The 15,210-nt window shown below is 35.3% G+C and overlaps 1 protein-coding gene across 3 annotated transcripts in view; it reads right to left on the reverse strand.

Moving 5' to 3' along the window:
- The window catches only part of LOC107509851, a 47,414-nt gene that overhangs the window by 17,624 nt on the left and 14,580 nt on the right, over positions 1–15,210 (reverse strand). Inside the window, exon 2 of one of the 3 annotated variants that reach the window (XM_036237849.1) lies at positions 9,437–9,505. The exons of the other annotated variants lie outside the window; for them this stretch is intronic. The gene's annotated coding sequence lies outside the window, so the exon portion shown is untranslated. The remainder of the gene's footprint in view (positions 1–9,436; positions 9,506–15,210) is intronic. 3 annotated transcript variants of the gene reach the window in all.

A 15,210-nucleotide genomic window follows, 5' to 3' on the forward strand; every position in this document is an offset into this window, starting at 1 on the left:
AAATGATTATACAAGTTCTATTTTAAAAAGAAAACAATTTAAACACCACCAAGATTCTATATCTCTTCATATTAGGTTGACAAAATCTAAAAAGCATGCAAAGCTGGGGAAAGCAAGCTCTCCCATACATTACTGATAAGAGTGCAAAATGGTACGACCCCTCTGGAGTGAACTATTGTAATATCTAACATCACATATGCATCCGCTCTTTCCTCGGCAAACGCTCACTTCCAGAATTTACCCTGAAGCTTTTTCTCCATTAATACGAAAAAATATGTGGACACAGTTACTCGTCATGGTATTATTTGTAATAGCAAAAGATTGAAAACACCCTAAATACCTATGAATTGGTTGCTGAATGAATAATAAGCTATGGCACATTCCCCTGTGGAGTATTACACAGCTAAAGTATAAGGAAAACCTCTATGAAATAACATAGAATTATGCCACCTTCTGAGTAATAAGTAAAATAAGTATAAGTGAATATTTATGTGTACATATATATTATTCCTATTTATGTGTATAGTCTTATTTTTGGGAAAAAACAGAGAAAGGATAACACAGAAACTAATGAAAATGTTTACTATTGAGGTGTGTAGGAAGAGAAAAGAGATAAGGATAGGATTAAGACTTCTCTGGCTTTACCACTTCAAAAAATTTTGACTTTTCAATCATGCAAATGCTTTACATATGCAAAAATAAACTAAATGCACATAGATCAAAAAAGGCAAACCCTGAAAATGAATACAGTAGAAATAAAAGAATCCGACCGCATATAAAACTGATTACACAGCTATGCAGAAAAAAATAATTCAAATAATTTTAAAACATCATACTTTAATTTATGCCCTTAGTGGGTATATTCTAAGAATAAAAATACCTGCAAAGAAGCCCTGAACTTAATGAATTTGTTATTGGTAGTGTTATTGGGGTAGGAATTCCGAAACTATTGTGTATACTGTATTAAATATAGTGAGGCTTTTTGGGAAACAGGATTCTTATCATGGAAGCTAGGAGATGCAAATATGGAATGGGAGCCTTCTGATGTAATTTTAATTGCAAGTATGAATAAGAATTCAACATTTAAAGTAACTCTGTTCAGGGAAAAATCCTAGAAGCACTGATACTCCAGTAGCGAAGAGCCTATCTACTACTCAAATCCTACTTTCTGCATTTCATTCATACCACACTCTTCTAAAAACAATTTTTTTTCAATTTCAGTTGACATTCAATATTCTATTAGTTTTAAATGTAAAACATAGTGGTTAGACATTTATATAACTAAGTGACTCCTCCCCTGTAGATCTGATACCCATCTGACATGATACATAGTTATTACAATATTACTGACTATATTCCCTAGGCTTATTGTACATCCCTGAGACTATTTTTTCTTTTTAATAATTTTTATTCTTTTTCAATTAAGGCTTAGTTTCAGGTGGAAAACATAATGATTAAACATTTACATAACTTAGGAAGTGATCACTCCAATAAATCTAGTACCCATCTGACACTATATAATTATTACAATATTAACTATATTCCTTATGCTATACTTTACACTCCCATGATTATTTGTAACTACTAATTTGTATTTCTTAATCTCTTCCTGTTTCACCTATCCCCAACATTGTTTTCATGTGACAATCATCAAATGTTCTCTATGAGTTTGTTTCTGTGTTGTTTATTTTGTTCTTTAGATTCCACATGTAAGTGAAACCATATGCCATTTGTATTTCTCTGTCTGACTTAATCCACTCAGCACAATACTCTCTAGGTCCATCCATGTTGTTGCAGATGGCAAGATTTCATTCTTCTTATGGCTGAGTAATATTCCATTGTATAAATGCACCACCTCTTCCTTACCTATCTATTCATTGATGGACATTCAGTTTCTCTCCAAATCTTCACTATGCTGCAATAAACATATGGATTCACATGTCTTTTTAAAGTAGTATTTTATGTTTCTTTGGAGAAATAACCAGCAGCGAGAATACTGGGTCCTTCTTTGTCTGGTTATAGCTTTTGTTTTAAAGTCTATTTTGTCTGGTATAAGTATCACTACCCCAGATTTTTTTTTCCATTTTCATAAAATATCTTTTTCCATCCTTTTGAATTAATATTGTAATAATTATATGGTGTGTCTTTCGATCTGAAGTGAGTCTTTTGTTGGCAGCATATGTAAGGGTCCCATTTTCTTATCCATTCAGCCATCCTCTCTTTTGATTGGAGCATCTTATCCATTTATATTTAAAGTAATTGTTAATAGATATATAATGATTGCCATTTTATTATTCATATTTTTTTTTCTTCTTCTTAAAGAAGTCCCTTTAATATTTCTTGTAATACTGGTTCGGAGTTGATTAATTCTGTTAGCTTTTTCTTGTCTGGGAAGCTCTTTATCTCTCCTTCTTTCTAAATGATACTGCATAGTCATCTTGGTTGTAGGTCCTTGCTTTTCATCACTTTGAATACTTCCTGTCAATCCTTTCTGGCCTGGAAAATTTCTGTTGAGAAATAAGCTGACCATCTTATGGGAGCTCCCTTGTAGGTAACTAATTGTTTTTCTCTTAATGCTTTTAAGATTCTCTTTGGCATTTTAATTATGATGTGTCTTGGTGTGAGTCTCTTTGAGTTTATCTTGTTCAGGACTCTCTGTGCTTCCTGGGATTGTATATCTATTTCCTTTACCAGTTAAGGAAGTTTTCCATCATTATTTCTTCAAATAGGTTTTCAACTCCTTGCTCCCTCTCTTCTCCTTCTGATACCCTTATGGTGCGAATGTTGGTACACTTGATACTGTCCTAGAGGCCCTTTAAACTATCCTCATTCTTTAAATTCTTTTTTTCTTATTGCTGTTCTGATTGAGTGTTTTCTGCTACTTTACTTTCTAAATTGCTGAGTTCATCTACTTTCCTCTAAGTTCATTGAGCATCCTTATAACCAGTGTTTTGAAATCTTCATCTGATAGATTGCTTCTCTCCATTTTGTTTAGTTCTTTTTCTGGACCTTTGTCTATTACTTCATTTGGAACATGTTTCTTTGTCTCCCCATAATGGCTGCCTCCCTGTGTTTGTTTCTATGTATTAGGTAGAACTTCTATGCCTCCAGATCTTAATTGAGTGGACTTATGTAGTAGGTGTCCTGTGGGATTCAGTTGAGTAGCCTTCCTGGTCACCTGAGCCAGGTGCTCCAGGTGTGTCCCTTATATGGGTTGCGTGTGCCCTCCTATTGTAGTTGAGCCTTGGTTGTTGCCAATGGGAGAGATTGACCCTTATGCTGATGGTCATGAGGACTGGGTGGTGACTACAGTGGAGGAGCTCTTATGCAAGGGCTGACCCTACAAAGCAGGATTTGCTCTAGCAGGGCTCTCATGCCTTCCCAGTCTGCCCTTTGGGTGTGTTGTTCTCAAATGTGCCCCTAGATGCTGCTCCAGCTTGGTCAGAAGTGGGCCACCAGGTATGCCAGCCCCAGGGCCTCCTGGGAGGGGCCTCACCACAGGCCAAGTTCAGCTGAAGCCTGTGCCCTGCCCAGGGCCACTTGGCATAAGCCATCAAGAAATCTGCAGATGACCACCACCCACTCTGGACTTGAAATAGTCTCAAGAGGCCAAGAGGCAAACCAAGGTCAGCTGCTGCTAGTGCCAGGCTTGGGGATGCTCAGAAGAGGTCATGCTGAGGCCAGATGCTGCTTGTTTGGATTTTGTGAACCTTTGAGAGATTTTAGGAAAGTCTGCAGCATGAGCTAAGACAGGCCCTTTATAGAGAAAAGACACTGAAGGTATCTTGAGTGGGCCCACAGGTTGGGTGGGATGGGGTCTCAGGGAATCACTAGGGCAGGACGACTAGTATTAGCCAGTTCAATGGAAACTCAGATATGGCAGCCACCTGTATCTGCACACTGGGAGTGGGAAGGGTTCAAAAAGGAAACAAAAGATTCTGCCAGTACTTCCGTCTGGAAGAAAACTTCTCCTTTAGCCCTCGCCCTAAAGCCAGATAACACAGTTCCTCCCCATATGTCCCAGGAGTACTCCCCCCACCCCCAAGCTTCTGCCCCAATGCTGGAGCTCAGAGCAAGTAAGTTCATTAGTGGGTAAGTCTGAGCATGGGCCCTTTAAGAGGAATGCCAAGGACTCCAGCAGCCCTCTGTCTCACTCAGCTATAATCCCCACTGGTTTTCACAGCCAGAAGTTATGGGGACTTCTCTTTTTGGCACTGGAAACCTGGGCTGGGTAGCCTGGTATGGGTCTAGGACCCCTCACTACTCTTAGGGGGACATCCACAGCCAAGATATCCCTCTCAATTTTTAACTACCACATGTGGGTGTGGGGCCAGCCTGTTGTGTGTCTCCGCCCCTCCTACCAGTTTCTAGGTGGCTTCTTCTGTATGTCCTTAGTTGTAGAACTTCTGTTCACCTAGACTTCAGGTGATTTTCAATGATGGTTGTTCTGTAGTTTAGTTGTAATTTTGATATGGTCATGAGAGGAGGCAACATAGCATTTACCTACTCTGCTATCTTGACCAGAAGCCCCAAACCACATGCTTTAAAAAGAAAGAACTCCTTGGAGAAATGGCTCATTACTTGTTGGGAGCAGTAAAAGTACAAATTGAGTATCTTTTCGTGCTAGAAATGAGGAAGTGCTGAAAAACTAATGGAGATATATTAAAAAGAAAGAGTATCCAGCTTATAGGGTTCTCCCACTGGTCAAATGAGGAACAACTTGAACATCGAAAAGAATAATGATGGTAATGGATTAAAGTCAATTGAATTAAAAAAAAAAACCTATGGGTTTGTAACAAAATATGTATGATTGTTAGTGGGGGTGGGATTTGACTTCAAAGAATGCCATTCAATAAATATAGAAGAAAAGATAGAATTATAATTACAAATGAAGTAACTGATACAGGTAAGAAGCATCAGTGGAACAAGAGATTCACATGGTCTCTAAGTATCACCATACAGATTACTTAATAGCAAAAGGAGAAAAGGTACTTTTACAATGGAGAGATCTGATGGACACCACGTTCACCAAGCAATCAAAATTAGCATCACTAACAATAGAACTAATAGATATTATGTGCCTCCTGATGATGCAATAAAAAATATAAAACTTCGCCTATGTAATACTTTGCTCAATATATTTAATCTGAATCTATAATGAGGAAACAATCAGTCAAATTCAGAATGTGGGACAGTCTACAAGAAAGCTGGGTGAGCTGTTTTAGATCAAATAAGAATGCAACTGATGATCTTTGATTAGAACTTAGGTGGGAGGAAACACAACTATAAAGAAAATTTTGAGGATACTTGGGAAACTTGACCATAGTCTATATGATAATGATAATATTATTGTATCAATACTGAAGTAATGTTACTACAATTTCCTTTTTTCAAAGGGGATACAGGCTAGAATACTTATAGTACCATAATATAAGTCTGAACTCACTTTGAAATAATTCAGATCCGTGTGTGTGTGTGTGTGTGTGTGTGTGTGTGTGTGTGTAGGAGAGAGAGAGGAAGGGAGAGGGTGGGAGGCAGGGAAGAAAGAAGGCGAGAAAGAGAGAGAAACAGGGAACAAATATGGCAAAATATTTTAGCAAATTGGCTGAATAATAATGGATGCTCATTGTACTATTCTTTCAACTTTTCTATAGGTTTGGTATTTAAAAAAAAAAAAGATGGAAAAGAAATTAATATCCACCAGTCATCAAAATACACCATTAGTTGAGTAAGAAGGGCAAGCTACAGAGCGAAAGAAGATACATGCCATCCAACAAAGGATTTCTATCCAAAACATATAAAAATCTCCTGCAAATCAAATAAGAACACAAATAGAAAACTGGGTAAGACACTTATGAAGAATTCATAAAGGAGGATATCTAAGTGTTCCATTAACACATTAAAAAGTTCGGCTCAACCTCACTAGGAATTAGGAAAGTGGAAATTAAAACCACAAAAATATGCCGCTGCACACACCCCAGAATGGCTTAAATTTAAAAGGTTTACAATGACAAATGTGGCAAGGATGTGGAACAGTGGAAATTTTCTTAAACTACTAGTAGGAGTGTAAAATAATATAGCCACTTTGGAAAAATTGGTATTATCTCTAGGAGCTGAAGATGGGTATTTTCTATGATCCTTTCCTAAGTAGACACTTAACAGAAATGAACGCTTACTTAAACTGACAGACATTTATGTGACTGTTCATAGTGCCATAATCCATAATATCCCCAAATTACAACTCAAATGTCCAATATCATCTTAATGAATAAATAGTGATATATTTATATATTATTCACTTGATGGAATATTATACAGCAATAAAAATTAACAAACTACAATCTCCAGCAACAAATGTACAAATCCAACAAATATAAAATGAGTGAGGGAAACCAGATACAAATAATATGTACTTTATTAAGTACATTTTTAAAAAGCTCAAAAACAGGCAAATATAAACCACTGTGTTTAGGGATGCAAACTTAGGTAAGAAAACTTTAAAGAAAAGCAAGAGAGTACTTTTTATAAAGATTCATGGGTTATTTTGAGAGCGTATGGTAACTGGGAAGGCTTGCAATAAGGAGTTCTGGGGTTCTGGTGATACTATTTATTTTACCTGGCTGGTGGTGACACAGATATTTGCTTTGTGATAAATCAAGGTCTACACACTTGGTTCATGCACTTTCTCTGTGTTGATTTAATAACAACAACAAAAAAACATTTTTTAAGTTAAAGGAAAGATAGGAGCTATAAGGTGAATATAGAATTTTACATAAAATAAAAGGGGAGCTATATTTTAAAGAGACAGAAAAGGAAAACATAGAGATTGGTTAAACAACTCAGTAGAATAATTTCATAGTAGACACAGCTGAAGAATAAATTAATGAATTGGAAGACAAACTAAAGTGACCCAGAATATAGCACAGACACATAGAGAAATGAATAAAATAGAGGTTTAGAGAGGTGGAAGGTAGCATGAAAAACTCCAATATATGCTTAATGGGAATTCCAAAAGAAGAGAGTGGCCAGGAGGTAATAGTTGAACTGATAAGGGCTGAGAATCTTTCACAATTAAAAAAAAAGAGAGCGATGACTCCTCAGATTGAAAAAGTACACCACATCTTTCACAGGATAATACAAATAAATATATATCTAGATACATTGAAATAAAATAAAAGATCATGGAAAGTGAGAGAATCATAAAATGTTCAAAGAAAAAAAAGTGAACTATGAAAGACTACCAAACAGCAGATTTCTCACTGGACACAGTAGATGAGACAACGAAATAACAGCTTCCAGGTTTTGAAAGAAAATAACTATTAATCTAAAAATTTATCTGTAGCTGGTGGGACTTAAAATTGGTACAGCCTCTATGGAAAACAACAGGGAGGGTCCTCAAAAAACTAAGAATTGGTCTACCATATGATCCAGCAATCCCTCTACTGGCTATTTACTCCCAAAGACTTGAAAAACCATATCCAGAAAGATATTTGCACACTGATATTCGTAGCAGCATTATTCACAGTGGCCAGGACATGGAAGCAACTGAAGTGTCCTACAATAGGTGATTGGCTAAAGAAGCTGTGGTACGTATATACAATGGAATATAAGAATAGATGATATACTGCTATTTGTGACATGGATGGACCTCAAGATAATCATGCTAAGCGAAATAAGTCAGATAGAAAAAGTTGAAAATCATATGATATCACTTATATGTGGGATATAAACCTAAAAGCAACAAATGAACAGGACAAACAAACAGAGGCTCATGGACATGGACTAGTGGTTACCAGAGGGTAGGGTATGGGGGAGGAGAGGAGAGGTAGATGGGGTAAAAGGGGTCAAATACAGGGTTTTGGGGGAGGGTGAAGTGGGTGAAGGGGATCAAATATATGGTAGCTGAAGGAAACTTGGCTTGGGGTGGTAAACACACTAAAGAATATACAGATGTCAAAAGGTAATGTACACCTGAAAATTATATAATTGTATTAACCAATGTTACCCAATAAACTTAATTAAAAATTAAAAAATAAAAATTTATCTACAGCTATATCATTCAATAGTGAGGACAAAATGAAGACATTTTCAAGTATACTAAGAAATCTATTACTCATAAGCCTTCACTGAAAGAAATACTAACATACTTCCTTCCTTCAGCAAGGAATAAAATAAACCTGGAAAGAAGTAGGACACAGGAAATGTACTAATTATGTACTAAGAATTAGTAAAACATCTGGTATCCTTAATATTTTCTGTTGGCTCTCCAGATCTTCTCTACACCCTCTCCATTCTGCTAAGGGCCTTGGAGGCTGGCCAATATTGACTACATCAAATAAGCTCCCTTGTTCTCTGGCTTGCAATTGGGTTTTGCCAATGTGGAGGCCTAATAGGACACTGCAGGAAGTGAGGATGGTCCATCAGAGTATACATTCCCCTGGTTCCTCCCAGCATGGTGGTCCTTTGAGGTCACTGCTTCTCTCAATCCCATATATACATCTCTCCTTTCAAGTTTCCATGACTGTTCCCTCCCCAAATCCCTTCAGACTTAGGAGTGCTAAAACTCCAGTTGTTAGTAGTTTCAACATATCATACTATCTCTTGTGGGTTTTTAAATCTCTACTCATACATACCCATTAGAAAGAGTTGCTTTAATTAATTCATCTATTAAACTCTCTTGGAATTATCCTAATATGAGTGTGTAATTTGTTTTCTGTTAAGACTCTGACTGAGAAGTTGGCAAATATAAATAAGAACTGACTGTTAAAATATAATAATAATCACTACTAATGTGAGGGAGTTAAAATCATGATGGAACTAAAACATTAGGCAACACAACATAGAAGATGAGAAGGGAAATTAAGGAGTTTAAGGCCCTTATCTTGTTCAGAAGGAATATAGTGAATTGCTGAAATTTAAACTTTGTTAGAAAAATACAGAGTTCAAATGAATGTTTAAATTTTTTTTCTCATCTTCCTCTTCTTTTTTTAATTTATTTATTTTTATGGTGACATTGGTTAACGAAATCCAGTAAGTTTCAGCTGCATATTTTAACAGTAAGGTATAAATACATTTACATTATGTGTTCACCTTCCATTGTCGGATTTCTTTCTGTCACTATGTATTTGACCCCTTTTTACAAAAATCTCTCTCTCTCCAGGTCTTGTTTCAGGTGCAAACTCTTGCTTCTATATTTTAGACTTCTTCATTTTTTGCGTTACTTCAAAATCAATACATACCACATTAAACTAATTATCTTCTCTCCATCCAAACTTCTACATGTAGGCAGTGCTTGAGTTTTCAGTCACCTTTGACTTCTCTCACACCCTAGTTCTCTCAGAACACAGAATTCTACTTATGAAATGTCCCTTGAATCCATCCTTCTCCTATCCTGACAGGGCCACTGTTCAATGTCATTCCTCATGCTCAGACTCACCTTTCTGGGCCTGACGCTGCTCTAGTCCCTGTTTCCTTCCTTCTCATCCACACCAGAGGGGCAACAGCACTACGAGGAAGAAGTCAGATGACACAGGAGAAGCGTATCCTGGGAATACTGCTCAATTGTTGAGAAATAATTCACATCTTAGCAACCAAGCCTAGAATGCTCAACATGGAACTTACTCACCGGCTCCTATTCTAGAGAACCTATGGCGGAATGGAGCACCCCCTTTCCCTAATTATGACTCCTGGAGAGAAATGGCTTTATTAAAAGTTCTTTAAAATACCTGCCCCATAGTAGTTACTTAATGAATTTCTGTTGAGAGAATAAGTGAACTATTTTTTATCTTATTATGTTGAATCAAAGGTTTGTGGAAGGCTCTATATACAAATATGTTCACCATGGCATTATTTATCTATAAGTAAAAATTTAAAATACTCGACATTTAACAATACGTAAACATATTATAATTTATATATATGATGCAATACTGTACCATCATTAAAATCATTTTAAAAATAATAATGACATGAGGAAACGCACTAATGAGTTTATAAAAGGTTACAAAAGTATGTATAACACTGTTTTGTATATATCCAACTATTTATATATGTACACATATATTCAAAATATACATGTGTGTATACTATACATATATGCACAACATATACATATATGTGTCATACACATATGAATGCTCAGAAAAAATGAATGGACATAATACATCAAAATGGGAACATATCCAAATAGATTGATAAGGAATTTGCATTTTCTTCTAAGGGTTTTTCTATACATTCCATGCAGTTTAAAATAAACATGTGATTTTTTGTCATCCAAAAAATGTTATTTTTAAGTATGTTCTTTAAAAATGCATTTAAACTGCTTGACAAATTAGAAAATGGTCTATTAAAAGCAAGGAGGTTTATCAAAGAAAAACTAATTCAAATGAGTTCAACAAATTTTTTTAGTATATTCTGTATGCTGGGCATCAATAAGGTTATTCAAGATAAATCTAACATGATTGCTGACCTCAACTTAGAGTGAGAATAAAGAAAATATGACAAATAATTATAATATAGGACAAATGCAAATATAATATTGTACAAATGCAATATTTGTACAATGTTCTGAAAAAATAGAGAGGCATAATTAACTCTATAAGAGTAAGAGAAGTTTCCAGAAAGCATGGGCTGCTAAGTACGGTTCTTCAGGGTGAAAAGGAGTAGAGGGAATGATGTCAAAGAAGAAAGAACCTTTCAAATAGAGACAACAGAATACACAAGAAGCACTGAGGCATGAGACAACGTGACATGCAAAGAAAAATACACAAAGAACTGGTCAAATAATGTATAATGTCTCCAAATGATGAAAGTATTATGTAGCTGTTAAAATTGATATCTTGAAGGGCACTTAATGAGTTCAGTAATTGGTGGAAGTGTACAAAATTCAACTGAGGAGGGAAGGCCTTGTTTGCCATGCCGTGAAGATATGGAGCCTTGCAAGAGTTTAAATATTAGAGGATCTGTAATACAGAGAAACCACTGTGTCCCTGACATGGAGGGTGAATTTGATGGGGACAAGACAGGAGTGAGAAATTATGGTTGCCTTAGCTGAGGTTGCAGCAGTGGAGATGAAGAGAAAAGAACGGATTGCAAAGATGCTTTGGAGTTTAAAATAGGCAAAACTTCACAAGTGATAAGAAAAGATGAGAGGAAGGGTCAGAGAAGGAGGCATGTAGGATCATTCTCAGGTTTCAGGCTTAAATAAGGTAAATGGAAGAAGCATTTGATATTAAAAATACAGAAAGAGGAGCCTACTTGAGAGGACACAGAAATAATGAAACACTGTAGAAACATGATAAGTTTAAGATTTCTCAGATGTCCAAGTGGAAAAGACTTGGAAGCTTAGGATATACTAGAGCTCAGGGAGGGTTGGAGACAGATTTTGTAGTGATCAGCTTAGAGGTGAAGGTTAAAGCCACTCTCTCACCTCAAAGGTAGTAACAAGGGCAGAGTGCTAAGAATCCTGGAGAACATTAACAAAGTGAGCAAAAGGGAAGAATCAGGAGGAAGATACTGAGGGGAAATAAGTAAATGGAAGAGTGTGCTATAGAGACAGCACAGTGATTAAGATCTTGGTCTTTGGAGTCCGATCATCTATGAAGAGAATGCTAGTTTCCTTATCTGTAAAATGGGTATAAAGATAATATCTGCCCATTTATGAGAATCAAATCCTTGGCAAACTAGAATAGACAGTTACTTCCTCAACATGCTAAAGAGCATCTGTGAAAACTCTACAGCTAACAATGGGATTCAGGTTCCTCTGAGACTGGGAACATGCTCACTACTTCTGTTCAACATCATACTGAAGGTTCTGGCCAGGGTAATTAAGCAACAAAGATATAAAAGGCATCCAGGTTGGAAAGGAAATAGTAAAACTGTCTAGTCACAAAAGACATGCTCTTGTACACAGAAAATCCTAAGAAATCCACTTAAAAAAAAACTAGAAAAAATGAGTTCAGTAAGTTCACAAAATCAACATACAGAAATCGAACTTCTACACACTAGCAATGAACAGTCTGAAAATGAAATCAAGAAAATAATTCCATTTACAATGGCATCAAAAAGAATAAAATACTTAGGAATAAATTTAACAAAAGAAATGCAAGACTTGTAACTGAAACTATAAAACATTGCTGAAAGAAATTAAAGACCTAAATAAATGGAAATACACCCCATATTCATGAATCAGAAGATTAAATATTACTAAGATGGCCATGTTCCCCAAATTGGTCTACAGATTCAACACAATCCCTATCAAAAACTCTGCTGCTTTTATTGCAAAAATTGCAAGTTGACCCTAAAATTCACACGAAACTGCGAAGGACCCAGAATAACAAAACAATCCTGAAAAAGAACAATACTGGAGGACTTCCTTACTCTCTGGTTTCAAAACTTACTACAAAGATAATAAAGACAGTGTAGTAAAGACATAAAGATAGACATATAGGTCGATGGAATTAATTGAAAGTCCAGAAATAAATGCTTACATTTATAGTCAATTGATTTTCTACAAAAGTGCCAAGAAAATTCAATGCAAAAGGAATAGTCATTTCAGCAAATGGTGCTTAGGCAATTGGATATCCACATACAAAAAAATTAATTTGGGCCCCTAACTCACCCCATACACAAAAATCAACTCAAAATGGATCACTGACCTAAACATTAGAACAAAAACTTGGAAAAAAACAGGAGTACATCTTTCCTATCTTGTATTAGGCAGTGATTTCTTAGGTACAACACCAAAAGCACAGGGAAAATAGGAAAAAAATGGCAAATTGCACATGATTCAAATTATGAACTTTCACACTTCAAAGCACACAATCAAGAAAATGAAAAGACAACCTATTGAATGAGAGAAAAAATTAGAAATCATATATCTGATAAGCAAGTTATATCCATGACTCAATAATGAAGGCAAATAATCCAATTTAAAAATGAGCAAAGGATATGAATAGATATTTCTCCAAAGAAGATCTACTAAGGATCAATAAAAAAGTACTCGACATGAAAAAGTACTCGACATCATTAGTCACTAAGAAAATACAAATCAAAACCATGATAAGATAGCATCTCACACCCACTCAAATGGCTATTGGCAAGAACAGTTAAGTGTTGGTGTGTATGTGAAGAAATAGAAGTCCTAACACTCTGCTCATGGAAAAGTGAAATAATGCAGCCATTTTTTTTTTCTAAATAGTACGACAGTTTCTCAATATGTTAAATATAGAATTACCATAAATTCAGCAATTTCATTTCATGGTATCTACCCAAGGGAAATGAAAACATATGTCCACACAAAGACTTGTAGGTAAGTGTTCATAGAAACACTAACCACTAGGGCCGAGAGGTGGAAACAAATGCCCATCAACTGATAAAAGGATAAACAAAGTATGGTAGGTATATATAATGGAATACTATTCAAAAATAAAAAGGAAGAAAGTACTAATACATGCTATGACATTGATGAACCTCAAAAACATTGTCTCCCATGAAAGAACACAAAAGAACATATATTGCATGATTCCATTTATATAAAATGTCCAGAATGGGCAAATCCAAAGAGACAGAAGGTAGTTTTGTGGTGGCCTAGGACTGGGGTGAGAATGATGAATGACTCCAATGGGCATAAGGTTCTTTTAAGGGTGATGGAAATGTTCTAAAATTAGATTTTAGTGCTTGCTGCACAACTCTGTAAATATACTAAAAGTCATTAAATTGTACACTTAAAATGGGTGAATTTTCTGGTATGTAAATTATACCTCAATAAAGCTATTAATTAAAAAAAAATTTTTTAAGATAATGTCTACTCCTAGCACCAAGACTGTGGTCTCCAAATCCCATTTCCCACTAAAGAAACAAGAACTTCTTGGAGAAATTGTTGACTCCAGGTCTGGGGCCAAAAATGTACAAGACAAGCCTGGAACATATTGCCACTCTACAGAAGAAGGGATCTATCAAAGATTATTAGGATGATGTCAACAAGTCTCAAGAGCCAGTTTGAAGGAACTCCTTCTGGCCAATAAGGACAATAATTGCAAGGAATTGGTATACATCGAATATGTTTAAATTCTTGCATTCATAATGATTCTTAAGAAAAAATAAAAGTGGTTGCCATTGAAAGGTATGAAACGACTGATTATTTTGAAAAATGATCAATAAAAAGAACAAATCCAGCCTTTTCTATATAAATTGGGCCACCAGGTAACTAGACAGTTTATAAGGGGTAGTATATCTTTATAGAAGTATTCCAACTAATAACTGAAGAAGGCATGATATAATAATGCTATCATTTTTCAATCCATAATTGATCAACAGCTAACATCACCAAAAAAGAAACGACAAACAGACATTATGTACCTCCCGGCGAAAGAACCTAGTAAAATATTTGTTGCCCTCCCCCATATCTAGCCTGAATATGCTCAAGCCTTTAGATCAAACTATTAATTTACAGTAAATACAGAGAACATGTATTTGTTAGACAACTTCATAAGGACATACATAATTAGCAAAATCCAAAATATGGGAAAACAACCTGGTTTCTTCAAAAAATAAATTGCGAGAGGGGAAAAAAAGAGATTAAAAAAATAAACTAAAGTTCAAAAGAAAAACTGAGACAAATTAAACCACCATAAAGTAGGACTTTATTTAGACCCTGGTTTAAACAAATACATTTTTAAAAAATATATGAAATAATTGAAAATTCGGAATAGGATATTTGATATAAAAATAATTATGTGGGGTGGTTAGTGTGATCATGATATTGTGGTTATGTTTTTTAAAGAAACCTTATCTTTTACAGATATATACTAAAGCATTTATGGATGAAATTATATAATGTCTGTTTTCTGCTTCAAAATAATAAGAAAGGGGTATAAGTGGGTAGAGTATGTGAAACAAGATTGGCCATAAGTTAATAGTGAATTTGGTGATGGGTCCAGGAAGGCTATTCTCTTGACTTCTGTATATGTTTAAAATTTTCCACTAAAGAAAGTTTTGCTAAAGATCTATTGCATGAGTGTGTAGTGAGTATTAAATAAGACAATGTATAAAGAATGCCTATCACCATGGCTGACAAATAGTTAGCCCTCAAACATTGCTTTCAATTTTTATATGTTGTTTCAATTAATCACATCTAAAAGAAGTACATTATTTAGACCAAGAGCCATGGCCCACATACATGACTTTGTCAACCTGGTAGGAATTCATTGA

The sequence above is a fragment of the Rousettus aegyptiacus genome, unplaced genomic scaffold (genome assembly GCF_014176215.1).
Source record: "Rousettus aegyptiacus isolate mRouAeg1 unplaced genomic scaffold, mRouAeg1.p scaffold_m13_p_2, whole genome shotgun sequence".
Classification (NCBI taxonomy): domain Eukaryota; kingdom Metazoa; phylum Chordata; class Mammalia; order Chiroptera; family Pteropodidae; genus Rousettus; species Rousettus aegyptiacus.